General features: G+C 38.7%; 1 long non-coding RNA gene across 1 annotated transcript in view; it reads right to left on the bottom strand.

Moving 5' to 3' along the window:
- LOC120324601 overlaps window positions 1-12121 on the bottom strand; it is a 76672-nt gene that overhangs the window by 16204 nt on the left and 48347 nt on the right. The window lies entirely within an intron of this gene.

The following is a 12121-nucleotide window of genomic DNA, read 5'->3' on the forward strand; positions in this document are numbered from 1 at the left end:
GAATTTACACTGTCTCATACTCAGCTCTTATTCCTCCTGGCCCTATCAAGCCTCTCCCTTCTTTCTTCCCTGCTTGCTCTTCTGCCTTACCTCTGCCTAGATCACTTAGATCACCTGCTAGTCGGTATTTAATGCTCATCCACCAATGTAAAGCCATCCTCAGACATGTTCGGTGTCTTGTTCTTGTTGTCTTTCATACATTGGTAAGCACACATTAAGCAAGAATAGCTTAACCAATTGGTCAAGTACAATGATGGCTCTATATTTTGTTGTTGCTATTATTATTAATTAATAATTTTTGTATAATTTCAGAAATACCAGAAATGTGTTTTTATTTTTCCAGATGTAAGGCAAGTAGACCTTAGACTGTATTTTCTGATGCCTCTGTTAAAGTAAGCATTAAAATAAAATAGAAGGGAAATTCTATTTCCATATCTAATGCAGACTAAAGCTATCTGAACATCTGTGTGGGTAACTTCAAGTCAGGGCAGGTGTGGTTTGCTGAGGCTGGGATACAAGCCTGTTTGGAAAAAAAAGATATTTTCTATTGCATATAAGTTGTGAGAGTTGTTATGGAGTTCCCTATGTTGTTGCTCTACAGCATAACTAACAATTGCCAGATATGATGCAGTTTGCATTACAACTTCGTTTAATATAAATTAAAATAATCTAATCTCTGCATCTGTCCTTTATAATATGGGAATAATCAAATTAGCACCCCACTTCAAAAGCTTAACTAATACAGAAAAATAACAAGTGAAATTGCTGGAAATAAAAGATACTACGTGCTGGCATCTGGGTTTTGTATTCATACATGAAGCTCTACTACTAATCTACAAGAACTGCTCATCTCATTAAGCTGTGCTTTTTACCTTACTGGTGTTTGACCTCTTGATAGATGGAGTCAGCACAACTGTGTAGACTGGTGCTTTAGAGGGGCCAATGTTCACCTCAGTCACTGATAGCAGCTTGAGAATTTTTAAAAAAAAGAAGAATGTCTCAGTCAGATCTACCAACTGAAACGTCACACAGGATGGAGAAATCATCACCTAAGAACTGGTCTAATGTAAGGAAGTGTACTCTGCAGGGTGAAATCATTGCGAGATTGCCCTTTTCTGACAGTTTGCAGAGGAGACTGACCACATCCTGGGGAGAAATTCCGGGGCTCACATAGCATCCCCCATTGGACTCTTCATCAGTCCGCAGAAAACAGGCTTCCATCAAGCTTCCTGCTTCCTGGCTGATTCTGCTGACAAAATATGGCCCAGGAGTACAAGTTCTCTCAGGGAAAAATTAAATTTACCTGCATACTGCCAAGTAATTAAGTCTACTACCAAACTATTACTACCAAACTGGGCTGTAGTTTATCACTGACCAAGTAGAAGCTGTAAGCTCAGCACCTGGGGATAACTATTGGGGCACATTATGCATAAAACAAAAAAATTACTTGGGTGAATAAGGCACACATTCATCCTCTTTTTGTATAAAACTGGTTTTAAAAAATCATGCTGAGAAAGAAAGGGTGACATCCCCATATTATAGGTATTTCTTCCTAGTCTTCCCAGCATTCCTTCAGAACTTAGGTACAGGAGTGAAAAAACAAATCTGAAAAAACACCATCTTCAATCTCTAGCCCAGTCTGCTATGGATTCTGTCCAATACACTTGTCTGTCTTAGTCTTTCAGCTTCTTAAGTGGGGGTAATATTAATTCACCTTTGTAAAGTGCTATGAATTCTTCAGATGGAAAAAGTGCTGCGTATGTTGAACCCTGAACTCAATTTTGGCAGGTAAGTGAAGAAATTGATTTTGAGCCTATATTTATTTGCAGTTTTAAATTGCACTACTTCCTTAGAATTACTCCAAATGCACAAATGTGTAATTGGCAGCAGAATTCATCCCATGCCTTCCTATAGACCATTCATCTAATCCCTGAACTATAGCAGGAGAGCAGATATCAGAATCTGGCTCTTTGTATCTCAAGTTATTTTCTAAAACCAATAAAATCAGCTTCACTTTTATAGTTTTTGGTTTTTTTTTTATTTGTTTGTTTGTTTTTAAGGAAACTGTTAAAATCTAGCCTTTTTTTTTTTTTTTTAATATGCAGTGCAGAAATTTAACCGTGCTACAATAGGGTACAGTGAGGGCCAAATTCCACTCTCCATTATTTAAGTAGGTAGATAACATAAATCTGTCGGTATCAAAAGTGTTTCTTTAGGTTTATCTTTTTGATCTGTGCAGTACAGGTGCGAAATATATTTATTTCATTTTACAATAGCTGAGTTTTTTGTAATGGCTAGTACAAGAAATATTGAATTTTCATCTTTTAATAAATAATATTTATAGATTTAGAAAAAATCATTGAATATGAATTATAGCTACTGTAATCATTATAAATACATTAACAACAAATGATCAAGCCAAATTAGAAAAGCTCTATTAAAAATTAAATAAAAAGATCTATTGAGTAAACAGATGTCTCTTCACAGCAGACATATCCCCACAGTTATTGACCGAAGCACTTCTAAGTATTAGGAAATGACCAACCACGAAAAAACAGTACTAAAATAATGCTCCATAAAATACAACTTGCAATGGTGCCTTGATCAGGCATGATTAGGAGGCTAATTAACAGATTTATGTGCAATATTCTCAGAAATCCACTGGCTTCTATATGGAGATCTAAACGATATGCTTGGAAATAATTAAAGAGTTTGGGCAGCAGATTTTTAAAAGAATAGCTATCATACAAGATGACTGCACTTTAAAGGTGACCATCTGTCTGTTGAGGTCCATTTTTTACCTTCTGCAGATAAAAGGTTCAAGAGAACAGTAGAGAAGAAAATTGCAGTATAGAAGAAAATGGACCCTGAACCTTAGCAAGGTAGAGCCCTCAATTCCAATTTGCATCAACTCAAATAGAGCAGGGAATGTGTAAAATCTGGTAGGGTTGGACCCCCAGCTGCTATTATCTTGTTACAAGAACTTGTCCAGCAAATAAGTATATGACATAAAAGGTATAATCCTATAGTGTCAATGTCCACGTTTTAAAAGTACTTAAAGAAGCTTATACTTCAATTATTATGCTACTTTGCTTTTACAGAAGACTAAATCTGATGCCTTAGATTTAACAGCAGGGTTAACTTCCAGGCTAAACCAAAGCTAGTTTAAGGAATTGAAATGGCTCCAGTTCTTGATTTAAACCAGGTTTTTACTCCCAGTAATCTCTGGCAGTAAACACACATATTTTTCTTTTCAAGATGGTTTATGATCAGTGATTTCAGTCCACTCCACATTACCCTACCACATGTCCCGAACTGCTTGGGACAATCCCAGATTAGGAAGCACATTCTTAGGTCTCGCGCAAAGACTACTTTATACAGAAATAACAAAATGTCCTAACATCTGTTCACAACCCCTTTAGTAATAAGCTCATACCTTGACACTTTCAAAGATCTTCCTAGAAGTTAACATTACCTCTGGGAGATGAAGTAACCACGTGGGCTTTGCACACACACTTCTTTAAAACTAAATCTTATTATTACTGATGTTCTTAGAGAAGTCATTAAACTCTGTCCTTGCTTCCCAGGTAGAACACCTTAGCCCAAGCTGAATGGCTCAGTTGTGGGGCAGATCTGAAATACGCAGGGACCATGGTGAACACTCCCTGCCTACCTATAAGTCACAGAAAATCATCATATCTTGTCACACGGAAGAGAGAGCCATGATCAAGGGAAAAGGAGCCATCTCTATACTGTGGTCTCTGCATTGGTAGTCTCTTGAGAGACCATTAGTTTCCCAAGAAAGACACAATCTGGGGGTGGCATGAGCTACTGCCCTTTGACATTTACAGGGCCAGAAGGAAAGTTCATGCACTCAAATATGCAAGTCCCTTTTTTTCTTAGTGATGACAATCACTCCTATAAAATGTCACTTATCCCTATAAACTTACTGCTCTGACTCCTTAACAGACTCATAACATCAAATTCCCACTAGAGCGATGACCACCATTCAAGATTTGGCCTATCTGGACAGCAACAGACTGTTCTGTAATCTGGGTCCTTGCTGTTTTAATATTGGAATGATAGTTTATTGCAGTTTTAGTGCCCATTCCCTTTTGCACAGATACCCTGATTTAATGTGAAACAGTTGATTTATTATGAGGCAAAATGTGAATACATGTTTTCACCTTCTTCCTGTCTCCACCCCCCATTCCCATGTGTTCTGGTTGAAAAGTTCCCAGCATATAAGTGCCATCATCGTCAACACATACATTGTTCAACCCTCTTTGTAAGGATACCTTTAAACTGAGCGCTGAAGCCCTACAAACTTTACAGTCCAAGCAACCTAAGTTTGTCAGGTTAATGCTATTTTGGCATATATGCATGGCTTACAGTGATATTTTTCATTGTAGTAGAGATACACTGTTACAAACAAGAGACACAAAAATTCAGTAGTGTTTGGAGTTCTTAACAGTCAGAATGGTTTCTGATTTTTAAGGCAACTTTGACAAAAGAGAGAATACTGCAAGGAAAAGTAATGAAGCCTTCCACAAAATCATTCATTAAAAGAACAATTGAAATGTACATATTAAGTGACACAACTGACATACATCTGGGTAATTTAAATCTATTTATATTCTAGTGGGAAAAATGCTCACTTGCTGCTACTTGGCCTGATGCAGATCATAGTAACAGTGCTGCATCACTTAATGTTGTGTGGTAACTCTTATGTTCCATTTGAAAACATGTTAGAGATAAAAAAGAAATAATAACAGGAAAGAGAAATTACAGGGTATAATGCCTAGAAGAGAGATGTTTTCAACTGAGATTTGAAATGAGATTGAGAGTCAATGAGGTAGAGAAATAAAGAAAGGCTGTTCCAGATGGTGGGAGCTGTAGAGCAGAAGGCTGCCTTACCACCAATTAATTTAATGAAACCCACCCACCAGTTTCCCATCCTGACTCTTTTCCCAAACCGTGTTAGGCTCAAGCCTTGTGGTGTGAAACCACAAGAACCCAATGTGAAAAATTCCGTGCTCTTGGCATGCTGTGGTGAGAAACTCTCATGTACCGATCCATCTGCAGCAAGGCCCTGCATTCAGACAAAGCCTTTCTCTCCTAAATGTCACTGTTAAGTCCAACAGATGATCCTGCAGGAGCCTGTGGCTGCGCAGTGATGAACACCTCCATCCCCTGATTGCTCCACACGTCTTGGAAGTGGCACAGAGTGAGCACAACAGGAGAGGTGCTGTTCTTTAGGCAGAGAGCACCGTACAAGGATGTCTTTTGTGGGTGTGCTGAGAGGTAGTTCATGAACAATATCTTTGTTTTGAGGCCACACCAGTTTACATGGCACATCATGGCACGGCTAGTTTAGCTTTCTACACAAGCAGAAGCATCCAGGAGATGCAGAGTGCTAATACCACCACGAAGTAGCTCACCTACCATCCAGGGCTGGGTACATACACATCATACTAATGTGCTCCTTCAGAGAACTCCTATACATCTGAAGTCCAATGCAACGTAAAATGACCACTGTGATAATTACCTTTGCACAGTGGAATTCACCAAAGTGAATGTAAATATTAGTCACATGATGTTTATACTATAACAAGAGAAAGCCTGCATCAAATAATATTTCTAAGCACGTCTCATCAAAAAAGGATAAATCCTGACCACTAAACTAACAGTTCATCTAATAGCATCAACTGCTCCTCCCGAAGCCTGTCCTTTGCCCTGTCCTATGCAGCCCATCAGAACCAAGCTGTTTCATAAAAGTGCAGGTTCAGAAGTCTTGCTTGGCTCAGCCTCTTCTGCTTTTGCTGATCTTACAGCACAAAAATAAGAGAAGCAGTTTTTCAGGTATTTGGATCTCAGGGAGCACAGGTCTTTCTAGGTTAAAAGTAAAGGCTTAATTTTCACATGGTACCCCTTAAAAATTAGTGGTCAGTTTGCACGAAGAAGCATCCCTGAATCGTGAGGATATTATGCCCTCCTCAGCTTCCATTTCTGGATAATCTCCCCTCCATGAGTGAAAGATTTGATTTTGTAGTATCTGATTTTAAAGCAAGCATAATCAAAAAGTCTGTGTTTGTGGAAGTAATCACAAACTTTTGACTGTATGTAAGTGACAAATATAAGCTGATTTAGTTATGGCTGCTTCCTCATCTGGTAGCAGTTAAAACTTCTAGGATATACTTCCACTGAACAACAAAGAATCAGTGCATGCTATCCCTTAAACCCATGACCTTCAAGTTATTTTCAGGTAAAACTGGAATAATGCATAAATGACTTGCCCCCTGAAACACTGTAAATGTAGATTCACAATATTATTTGATTTTATTCCTTTGCATAATTCTACTTATCATGAATCTAAAAAAACTAAATAGAAACTATTAAAGAAGTGATGACAAAAATGCCATGTTAGATTTCCATTTATTTTATCATTAAAAAGATTTACAGCCTGTACTGATATCAGATTATAAAAATTAGGGCCCACCATAAATTAAAGGGGTTTGCTCTTGCTGAGCTATAATAAGGGAGCTAATATGTCAGATTTGAAAGGTCTGAGAAGCAGAAAAACAAGCAGTAATGAAAAGTGAGATCTTAAAAGCATGTAGAGATTTTAAAAGGAGACTTTTGTAGAATGCAATGAAATACTAGTAGAAAAAGGTAACTTGCCAAAATAACTATGCTAATCCTCTTCTCATAATAGCCCTCATGGCAGAATCAGTAATAGACTTTTTTTTTTCATTGAACAGGCTCTGATATAATGACATTGAATTCCATGCAAATTTTCTACTTCTTTAGGAATAATTTATTGTAGCTTTACTGGAAAATTTTAGTTAGATCTTAAAAGGTTTTATGGCCTCAATTATAGCACTTTTACTCCTAATAATCAATATTGATTTTACCCTATCATTCTTTTTAAAGTTTCCTTTGGTCTAGATTTCCAAATCTTGACTGAGTTTATAAAGTGGTATTTTCATTCCAAAATAATATTGTTTTATGTAATTATTCCAACCCCTCAATAGTTTCTTCTGCTATATCACTAAAATACAAACCGAATCATAATTTGTTAGTAGGAAATAAGTGTAGTGTAAGGCAGTAGGAGGAAGGCAGCTGATTAGCAGGACTGCTCAGTGACCTGCAGTTGTGCTCATCCCTCTACGTGTGTTCATTGTGCTCCAGAGCTTCATTTACTGTACCACAGTCTGTTTCTCACCTGCAGTTGCTGCCTACGCTCCTGTTACAATGCCCCAGAGAGAAAGTCCAGGTAACATTAGACGTCAACCTACATGGAACTTTCATAATACGCTCCTCCTGGGAAACAGAGCCTTCTGAATCAGCCCCGTGTACCACAGGCAGATGCAAGGACCTGTCTCTCCCATCTCTTCCCTGCACAACCAGGTATTTCCAGCTGAACAGCTCTCTCGGGCTGTTATACTGACACCTCTGAATTGTGACTTCTCAAGCCATAATGCACCCCGTTTTCATCTCCTGCAGGTGCCATGCCACTTCCTCAGCACTTTCCTCACACACTACATTGTGTGAAGTCTGAGCCAGAGGGGTTGCCCTCTCTTCAGGACTGCTGCTCTTCCTGGGCTTCTCCTGTTGACAGACAGCAATGAGGTGTCCTCACACAAGGTGTCCCAGCACTTGCAGGAGCTGTGAGCTGTGGGGAAGGCTGTGATTCAGGCAGCTGCCTCTTTTCAGGCCTATGGAGCATAACTTCCTTATTCTTTCCATGGAGCAAAACAATGTGGAATAGATGCACTTTGATTGGGTAGCCCCATGTTTTATTCAGCTTTAGACAGATAAAGTTTGACTTGTTTTCCCTGGAGGGGGGGGGTGGTTAAGTGACATCCTTGAAGGCTTTGTCTGCAGTGGGCATATTTGGTTATATTTTACCAGGAATATCTCCATATTCCACTCAAAGTATAAACCTCATTTTGTCCTTGCCTTTTCTGACATAATTAAATAGTGACACACATATATACAGAGTTTAAATATCAACTTGCTTTTTCAACTAGGAAGAATATGGAACAAACATATGACAAGTATTATATGAAAGGAATGGTATATATAAAATATTTGTGACTGTTTCTATTGAGTTATACACCTGCTTTGTAGGGTCTTCTACCGTGTCCTTCTACTCCCTTACACTGGGTTTATTTCAGCATCTTTGGAAATGAAAAGATCCCCCTTTTGTTTCAGAATTAGTATTTGACTGATGAAAAGAATGAACCCCAGGGGCTGTCTTTTCCAATCAGGCACTGTACAAGCACTTGAGCTGACTATGTTCTGCAGAACACTGAAAACATGGCATGCCCAGGAAATGTTTGCCATCACATTAGTGATGCTGTAATGGGCACCACAAATCACCTGGACATTAATAGAATGAAATCACTTACTGCCTCTGAAAGCAGCTTTATTCTCAGTTGGTGTCCTGAAGGCACCATGTGTGCAGTCTAGAGTTTCTATCACAAAGGAGAAATTTTCAAATATCATAAAAGACCTGTTTTACTTGCTGCTTTTGGGGTTTGTTTAAATCTCCACTGATTGTTTCTGATATCAATCCTTTAAACACAACTAGTGTTGGGAAAAAAGCATAGAAAATAAATTAGTTGTCTCACAAACTTTAACTGATCTCTGATTTTTCTAAAAGCTGTACCAGGACAGGATACACATGACTTCTAATGACTACTCTTGCTCTCACTTAACTGCAATAATGCATCAAATGTGTTTCTTTATCCTGTTATTGCTGGTTTGTAATTTGATCATCAGACAGATTTGTATTCTCCCCAAGCTGTTCCAATGTGTCTGTAACAGAAGCAGAGGTACCTACATGCACTTCCCATTTTGTTCAGAAAATAGAACAGCTTCAATGATCACAGCCCACATTAAGCAGACAGCAGTGGTTAAATTAAAATTGTGATCGAAGAAATTGGCTGTTAAAAATACCCGATTTCCTATTAGGGAAGACTTCTTAATTGTGCTTCTGGTGCCTAGAACATGTTGAACTTTTTACGTGGTAATTCAGGTAACAGTCCATTAGAAAGTGTATTTGATTTAGCCTGGGGAAGTTAGGGAAAAGAGAGAGCACTCCCACGTGAGCAGTGGCTGCTGCCCTGCCCCTACCAGGGCTGCCATCCCTGTGGCAGAGTGAGCAGCATGTCCAGTGCTCTGTCCCTGCAATGCACAGCCAGCTGCATGGCTGCACACTGAAATCAGCTGGAGGCTGCATTTGCAGATCTAGGTGTGAGCTGCAGTGACCAAAATCCCACTCTGCTTTCCTTGTTACAGGAGCAGTATCCTCTGCAGCTAAATTCAAGAGATCTCAGTAGTTAAATCTTTTATTGTCCGTAAAATAAAATATCTGGCATCTCAGGGTTATCTTTCTGCTTTTAACTATTTTTTCTTTGTATTAATAGAATGTTTGTTATACCACATTCAAGAAAGCATCTAGTTTCTCCAGTGCTACTCTAGCAATCAAACTGATAGCTGTAAACCAGATAAATAGGAGCTGTATACCACCATTGCTGCTGGCCCATTTTTCATTTTTCGAAATAAACCCCCCAGAGTCTTTTTGCAGAATAAATTGAAGATAAAAAAATAATCTTTTGATGTGGATAGTTTGAATGTGTCAGATTTGTGAAGCATTTTCTTCGGCTAGCTTAGCACTCTGCCTTTTGAAAGGCTTATAAGGCAAAGCACAGCTGTCAGAATTTTTAAAAGAGTAGTTGTATAAGACAAAATTAAGTAGCTCTATTAAAAGCAGAGGATGTAGAAAGTAGGTTCTACTCTACTTGTTAATGCCAAGCAGCATTTCACTCTACAAGTCTTCCTTACTGAAATCAATGAAATTACTTGGGAAGGGGGAATAATATTCAGTATGGGGAAACATGCCTATATCTGGCCTTAACTCTGCTGGTTTTGGCAGTGAAGCTGCCCTTCCAATCTAGGATACAAATGCCTCTTGCTCTGTGCCCTTGTTCTAAACAGGAGAGAACCAAATAATCCTGCATAGAGCTGAGCAGCAGGCTCATTGGTTACTGGTGGTCCATTTATTTTGAGCACTACTTTAACTTCTTTAAATTATGCTGTGGAAAGTTTTGGCTGAGACAGAAGCAATAAGGAAACCCGTTTTGCTTTCTCATCCCTAGTTCCTCTGCAAAGCTAATAACCGAATATATTTTTTCAATAATTTTCTAAGCAAAATATCAAGTTTAAGCATTGCAGAAGGGAGTATTTTTGTACACAATTTTAATTCATGGTAAGCTACGGAAACTTAATTCCTTTCTGCTCTTGGAAAGCTGGTCATATCTGCATCTGAAATAATAGATCTGAGATTATTAAAGTTAATTCTCAGTATTGAGTTGAGATTTTTATTTGCCATGTAGGTCTTCCACAGTACGGAAAAATATGTGGCATCATTTCACCTCTGATGTGCTGATCATCCTCTTCTTGCCTGTACAGCCACTAACCCACAACCATCTTCAGGATAGTGAGTGCTCAACTTTGCCTGTTGTACTAGTCACAATGATTTTACACAGGGAAGTGATAAATTTAGTGCAGGTGTACCTCTTCTTCATCAGAGACTTTACTACTAAGATGCTGTGAATCAGGGATTATGTCATCAGTGTGATAAGCAGCACCCAGCATAACAGGGCTCTGACTAGAGCTTTTAAAAGCCCTGGTTAGTAGCATGAATAGTAGAGATGATCAATTCTGCTCTGTGGTGTAAAGACCATCTCAGGAAATAAAGAAGGCAACTAGTCAAAGAAAATAAGGAAAAGGCATAGTTGAATTCCTGATCTTTCTGAAATTTATGCAAAGGACATACCATTAATGACTTCTGATATTCATCTGCACATGAGTAGATTTAGAGACTCTCACATTGTTCCAGTAAAGAAGGAGGAAGTGCCTGAGTCAGAGAAACTGTACTCTGCTGACAACCTGTTAGTACTGTGAAGTGGATGTAGTCAAACTGTCACATCATAAGAAAATCAAAGTTAGATTGCAGTGATTAATGACCAGCTTGTATTTGAGGCCTGTGTGTAGGAAACATCCCCATTGTCATTTGCACAGAACACTTCAGGTAAGACATGGGATAATGGATAGACTTGGGAAGAATCAGGATTTTTGCTTCCAGATTCACCCAGTCTGTAGAAGGTTGATAGGGCAATGGAAGAGGACAGGTTTGATAGGAAAAGAAGGTCCTAGAGAAAGGGAAAGAAGTCTGGATAATTGTTTTGGCTGAAAGCAGTGGAAGAGGCTTTAGCCCTGGTCTGTATGTTCCTGCATACAGATATTTGTGCAAAAATAAGTGGAACTACCCACTTAATAGAAATTTCCCTGCCTCTTATGGAATTGTTTCAAAAATGTTTCTGTTTCAACTGGGTGAAAGCCATAATTTTCACCTTAATTTCTCTCTGAACATCAGATTGAGGGTTTGTGAGGCAACGTCCTGTGAAAGGAATTTCCCTGCACTTAAAAAAAATCAGCTGAAATGTCTCCTGACAAATATATTGAGTGAAACCAGTAATGATTTTCATTTGCTGATGTTCACCCAGTAAAGAAAGGAAGTGGCACCCTTCCTCTCAAAGGAAATGAACTCTGTTCTCAGTATGGGGGTGTATGGGGAAAGCTAATTACTTTTTCCATGCCAGGAGAGAAATGATATGTGGTTAGAAAGAAATGTGAATTCTGGTGACCCTGCAACCTCTGCAGAAACATGACCTTGTCCTGTTATGAACCGCTACATGGTGGGGCACGTGCTCAGTGCAGGGGGCATGAGCTCAAAGGTGAAGAGAAAGAAGTACAGCTCAGGAACCTGAGAAAACCAGCACGGAGAAAGAAGCATGACATGAAGTAGTCCATGTTCCTGTAAGGCCATGCTTCCTTGAGCCAGAAATTCACTAACTGGGCCTGAAATTATTTTGATTTTTGCGAAGTTTGGTTGTGGTTTAACCGTTGTAAAATACTCTTTTCCAAAATGGTAGTTAGAACAACTTGCACCATAAAGATGTAAAAAAGCAGTGTTGTTCTTGTTCTTTGGCTCTAAACCATTATTTCCATCTTTTAATCAATATTTGAGAATCTATTTCCCTACTACTGG

This window comes from Pipra filicauda, unplaced genomic scaffold (genome assembly GCF_003945595.2).
Source record: "Pipra filicauda isolate LSUMZ 115617 unplaced genomic scaffold, ASM394559v2 scaffold5_size6683894_pilon, whole genome shotgun sequence".
Lineage (NCBI taxonomy): Eukaryota > Metazoa > Chordata > Aves > Passeriformes > Pipridae > Pipra > Pipra filicauda.